Raw genomic sequence first — 6,618 nt, 5'->3', positions numbered from 1 at the left:
TTTCTTTAAACGGTCTTGCCATAATTTAAAAAAAAACCCAATTTGTAATTTTGTACTCTTGCCAAAATTCAATTAGAAATAGAGATACTGTTAAAAACTATAAATATAATTTAAATATAATTTCAAAAATGTATGTTAAATATAAATCGATATTTTATGTAATTGGTGTTATTCATCATAGTGGAATACTTTTATAAATGACAACTATTTAAAACCTTAAAATAATACGTTTGGACTGTAGGTTTTTACATGGAATTCTAATCTCATAAAAAGAAGTGCCTCGCATTTGTTTGATCGAACATTTTGTGAGATTCACGTTTGGGTGTTTTTATAAAATATAATACCTAGTACTTCAAAAATTGAGTTTAATAAGTAGTGTAAAAAATACCGGGAATAATAGCTTTTAATAAATTAAGTGGTTTGAAACACTTCATGTAATCGATTCTTATTATATCTACATAATTTATCTTGTGTCAAAAATAAACCAACGAACCTTTTTTTTTTGAGCAGACACTAATGGCATCGGATCTTAGGGGATCCTTAGATGCCCAGTAACGAGGGGTACACGGGAACACTAATTTATGGAGGCGTTAAGGAGCTTGCGTGAAGCTTAACGAACAGTATAACAAGCAGTCGTAGAAGCGGCGTGCGCAGACAACCAACGAACCTTTAAAGGAGTTTTAGCTAACACCATTATAGAAAAACGGTTTCTATTTCGGCCTAACTGATTAACGAAAGTAAGAACGTTTAAGAAATTGGACTTCCACGGTCCTAGAGATCCGGAAAACTGTTTTTTTGGGGAAACATAATAGGCCAAGTTATTTTTGAAGATAGTTCCTCCCCCAATTTTCAACTCTCGAATTGGAGTGTTTGATCTGAAAGTAAAACCAGTTTCACCAAAAAAATAAAGCAAATGTGTCTGTGAACGGAAAGTGATGGTTCACTAAACACAGGCCACTCTATATTTGAAGTTGCGACATTTCAGAGTTTTTAGACTCGGGTACAATAACAGGTGTGAGACTAACGTCTTACTCTTCAATACTTACAGCTTGAGCTTAGTTTGATAATGGAGTATCGTAAAGATACCCAGATTCGAACTTGTTTCAGCAACAAAATCGGCCTCTTTGATGGCGTTGACGGACTCTCCATTCATTTCGAAAATCCTACGGATGGCAGTCGGTTCCTCCGTCGTGCTTAGAACCTTCCAACAGTTGGTGTTCAAGGTTTGAAGACGCTTTAGAAGGACTTTAGGATCCTTTGTCTAGACGTCCATTAATAAGGAGAGTGACCTTCAAAGGTTTCGGCAAGTCACTAGCTTTTTTGACCAAAGGTCTCGTTCCCTGAAGCAACTGTTCGTTAAGGTCGAACTCATTGCATCACTAATTACCTATAAGCAACACCCCCCTCATTTGGAAGTTTCAGAATCGAGCCTGAGCATGAGGGTGTCCCATCTATCCTCTCAAGATACCCGCACTGGATGGTGCCCATCTGCTCCTCAGATTCAAGGGAAAACCCTCTTTTTTTGCCCATCCACTTCTTCGTTGGAAGATGAGTTACCCTTTGTCCTACAATCATCACGTTTGGCTTTCTACACTAAAATTCTAAGTTAATTGTTACATTCTTTTCTGCCGATAGGTGTCATTCGATTTGAAGAGTTCAGTTGATTTAATAATTTTTTCATTATTTTCTTACAAAGAGACGAGCTTTTGAAATATACGTTACCCGCGTAGCTTGCCATTTAAAATTGAATAAAAGTCCTTGATATGGCAGACTACTTCGTGAACTTTTTAAGCCAAAATTAGATGTTCAAATAACACGGCAGCAATACTTTTAGACAATCATACTTCATCAATAAATAAAATAATTATAGAGGCTTCAATGCAATGAATATCTTTTATTGGCCCATGATTGAGGGTGCCCTTTACCTAACAAGGAGTCTTCTTTTAGGAAGGAACTAGTAAAATTAAGGATCAAGTCTTAGACTAGATATTTTCAAGTTATGAAAATCTGACACTTTTATGACTAAAATCAATCTCACTATTAGATCATATTTTCAGACTTAATATATCATGCATTACTTATATATTAAATACGTCTATATTGCTACGACACATTTTGATTTATATTTAGTCCTAAATAAGATTTTAATTTCACTTAAATAAAGGGAAAATATGAATGCAAATTTCCATCTTTTCGAAGACTTGAATAAGGTTTAAAGTTAAATCATGTACTGTTTGTCGATAAAAATTCCTGCAAGTTAACCATGCTAAAGTCAGTTGATTACTAGAATTTAAAAGTATACTCGAGTATGTATTTTAAATACTAAATAAAGTGTATTTCAAGTTCCAATTATAAAAATACATTAAAATCTTTTTAGTATTTTTTGAAAATCAGAAATAAGAACCTTCGTTGTACGTATACCTTTAAAATTTCAAAACTCTACCTAATAGATTTTTTAAAAAATACGATATCAGAGCGAAATTATACACTGTAGAGTGGAAACATTATGTTCCATTGCCAAGCGTTCTATCCTAAGGCCAGCTGTAGAACTTCCATTGCCATTATTGAGAGATTGGATAACATGTAAGAAAATAATTTGTTTCGCTTTCAAAAATATTCTTTCGTAATACTTCACTGTATTTAATCATTGATGGTAAATTATCATATTAGGTACAGCAGGAAATTGAACTATCACCATTTCTTCTTACACGTGCACTTGTCACTCGTATCTCTACAGTCACAGTGAAACGCCTTTGGGCACAGTTTATCGCCCTCCTTTGGGTGGTATACGCATACTGGAAATAAAAGATTAACAGGATCTGAGTTTGAGTTGATTCTCCTATTTTCATTTCGCTAATTGTTTAATTATAGTCTGTTAACCAAAGATCATTTAAATAATGATGTGATCAGGTGTTGAGAACACTCCATGAGCAGTTACCAGTTAACCGTAATGTCAGGTAGAGAGCTGCAACGGAGCGGAAATTATTCCGTTTCCGCGGACTCCGTTCCGTTCCGCGGCGCTGGAACGGAATCGGAGCTAATTTATAAGAAAGTAGAGGAACGGAATGGAATCGGAGCAAATTTCCGAAAATTTGTTGTATCGGAACGGAATCGGAGCAAAATTCCGAAAAATCTTTGTAACGGAACGGGATCGGAGCAAAATTCCGAAAAATCTTTGTAACGGAACGGGATCGGAGCAAATTTCCGAAAAATCATTTTAGCGGAACGGGATCGGAGTAAAATTTTCCAAAACCTTTGTAATAGAACGGGATCGGAGCAAAATTCCGAAAAAAAACGTCATATATTGAAGCATGGACACTGTTTTCATTTCTCTCTTGGCTGCTGATTGGGTCTCCCACTTTTCCAGACAGTGAGATCATAATCCCCCTTCTTCACCGGCTCGTGGGAAACATAACTGCAACTGAAGCCTTTTTCTCTACGACAACGTTGCAAAAGGTACAAAGGCCGTTTAGCGAAAAGGGGGAATAAATTGGCGGGGTGACACAGCTTGCGGTAAAGTTTTAGTTTTACATTCAATTCAATATAAATAATAATTGTTTCTGTAAATTTCTGTATTCAGGAAAATAAAATAATTTGTCCTCATTTTTCAAGACTATAGACTCTTAAACGCGCCTTCCCAATCGACCGCCATTACATTACACTACGGGGAGGGTGATGAGAAAACCGGTTTTGGGCGATGAAATTTCTGCGGTAGAGGGCTGGCTCGTTGGTTGTCTGTACGATAATGGCGGCGCTCAGTAAACGTTAATAAAAACAGTGTATACTGAGGGAAAGCAAAATATTAAACGGGAGCGGAAAATGAGCATTAAGTATTAAGCCCCATTTTCATGCTCGCTGGTAGTGGATAAAAATCGTCAAAATTCGCTTCCGCCACTCGCAAGCGTGAAAATAAAGCTAAAATATCTGTTTGAAACAGATCGACGCGGAAAGTGATAAAGTGTATAGCTGAAGCGGATTTTGTCGATTTTTACCCGCTACCAGCGAGCATGAAAATGGGGCTTTATAGACGATTAATGAAACGGAACGGAACACGAACGGAAATAATATCGGAGAAACAAACGGAGCGGAAACGGACGGAAAATATTGACGATAAATGAAACGGAGCGGAAATGGACCGAAATGATAGGCGACAAACAAAACGGTGCGGAAACGGACGGAAAAAATGGGCTTGAAATAAACCGTAGCGGAAACGGACGGAAATATTGGGCTAGAAATAAACCGGAGCGGAAACGGACGGAGATAATGGGCTAGAAATAAACCGGAGCGGAAACGGACGGAAATAACGGACGATAAACAAAGCGGACCGGAAACAGACGGAAATAATATTCGAGAAACTAAACGGACCGGAAACGGACGGAAACAACGGACGAGAAACAAAGCGGACCGGAAACGGATATATGTACCATAACGGGAAACAAAACGGAGCGGAAACGGTGTGGTATTTTCGCTACTCTGCAGCTCTCTAATGTCAGGTAAAGGTAAACGAAAAATCACCGATAACGACTCATTTCAAGTAGTTGGTAAAAATGTCTACGCCTGGAAATTAAATAATTGAATCTAAAAATCAAATATTGGCCATTAAAGCATACCTTTCTTTTCGGAGGGTAATTAATTTGAAAATTGACGAAAAAACGAGTTTCCGGTCGTGTTTATGGCTATCACACAAACCTGACTAAAATTATTTTAACCAAGGAAGTGGAGTCTGACGAGTTAACCCTTTCGATAATTACGTAAAAACTATCAATATATCAGTTACCCTCTAATCCTCTATATTAACTTCCATATCAAAAGTTTACAACTACCCTTTATATTAAGTCTAATATCACAAATACCTTCTATTTTAAGTACAACATCTCATATACTGTAGACCTATGTTATGTACAGTATCTCAACTACCCTCTATATTTAGTACATTTTTTTTATCACCCTAGCATTAGCTACAACATCTCCATCACCCATTTCTTTAATTAATGTAGTAAACTAAGAAATAACAACCTTAGAGTTTCTTCAGTTCCCAATTCGTCGGTCTTCAACATTTTTAAAATAACTCTTAATATACTCACCATCATAAGGTTTGAGAAACTTCATCGCTTGCCACCAACGATCGCACACGCTGACCGTCATCAGAGAAAGTGCCATCGCGAAATACATCAGGCAAAATTTCATCGCTGCTATCGAGGTTGATTTCTTTCGAACCTTTGTAATGATTTTGATGGTTACCTGTGGTCAAGACCCTTATTGCAACCAGCTCTCTCAATTCGTTGAAAAAATAATTAAACCAATTTCGAAAACGCTGATTTAGGATATGCTTATTAAGATATAGTTAAGACGAAGGATTTCAATGTTTGAAATTGATTTACTTATTATGTATAGAAATTAAAATGGTACCATGGTATTTCTAGAATAAATAATAAGCTAGTGCACTGCTTTCCTAGTGGGATTACCTTAAGGGTGATCTAGAGATAGTTACTACGACAAATTGAACTAATACAGCCGATAAAGATTCTAATTGAAAGTTTCAATTGACTGATTTAATCTAATTTTGGATACCTTAGCGGAAATACTACACACAAGTCCCGACGACTCTGTGGCAACCTTAGCTGAACGAACCCGTTGCTCTTTCCGTACCCTTGATTAGTTATTGTTTTTAAGTTCAGTACTTATATCTCATTCTCCATCGTCGTGGCTCGCAACAGGTTACGTTGGGGTTCACGAACTTCATTCACTTTATAAATGTATTATTGCATTTTTACACTGATTCCGAGTCTGAAGAAAAGGGGAACGAATATTAGAGAGCAGGAATGCCAGGCTGGGCCCTTTCCAAAGATCCTTCTTCGGCGAAATGGGCCTTCACACTCTGCAACTACTTCAATAATTTCAGATAAACTTTTCGCCACAAAATTTAATTAACATAAGTACCAAAACATTGGTTACACCTTCGATGGAACCAGTTGAGTTGCATTTATATTAAAAACCTTTAAGCTCCCAGCAATAAAAAATTGGTATTTCTAGGTCGTAGAAAAAGGGAAGGCAGCTTACCAAAAGTGAACCAAAGTATTGTGATGGATGAAACGGTAGTGTGAAACGTGACCGTGATCAGGAGCCAAGAGGTTACGGTGCCAAAGACAGTCGAATAATGCCAGACTAAGCCAAGTCCGATTTTTAGTTTTAGCGCTGGTACAAGTAACTTGGGCATTTGTAATAAATTGTTATTAAAAATTATAGCCTATTCAATAAAAAAGGCCCGATATTGAACTAAATTCGTGAATAGCATTTAGTCGTATTTTATTTTGGGTAATCTTTCAGACGTTATTTATTGTTGACATTTTTAAAACAATTGCTAGTTCACAAATCATCAACTTTTCTTTCAACGTTTTATATTTAGTTAAAACAATTGTAATATAATTTTAAATTTAAATTACAAGTCATACTTATACAGAAACACTAGATTATAACAATAATGCATTATTTCAACTTAAGAAAAATGACTTCATTGAGATGATTTCAAGTTCATCTTAATGCACCACAGTATCTAAGCATATGTACCTACCCTCTTAAATAAATCGTACCATAAAACTTAGTCTTACGAATTAATTA

The 6,618-nt window shown here is 36.2% G+C and overlaps 1 long non-coding RNA gene across 1 annotated transcript; it reads right to left on the bottom strand.

Annotated features, from left to right (window-relative positions):
• Window positions 1-2,616: 2,616 nt before the first annotated feature.
• On the bottom strand, window positions 2,617-6,171 carry LOC149963043 (uncharacterized). The gene is made up of 3 exons (XR_016482224.1): window positions 6,061-6,171; window positions 5,085-5,217; window positions 2,617-2,795 (listed from the first exon to the last, which is right to left on the bottom strand). It is a non-coding gene; the product is annotated as an uncharacterized LOC149963043 (long non-coding RNA).
• Window positions 6,172-6,618: the final 447 nt, after the last annotated feature.

Source organism: Leiobunum rupestre, chromosome 1 (assembly GCF_980474605.1).
Source record: "Leiobunum rupestre chromosome 1, qqLeiRupe1.1.hap1, whole genome shotgun sequence".
In the NCBI taxonomy this organism is placed as follows: domain Eukaryota; kingdom Metazoa; phylum Arthropoda; class Arachnida; order Opiliones; family Sclerosomatidae; genus Leiobunum; species Leiobunum rupestre.
Note: the sequence above shows the minus strand (reverse complement) of the source record. Positions and strands in the feature narration are given on the sequence as shown.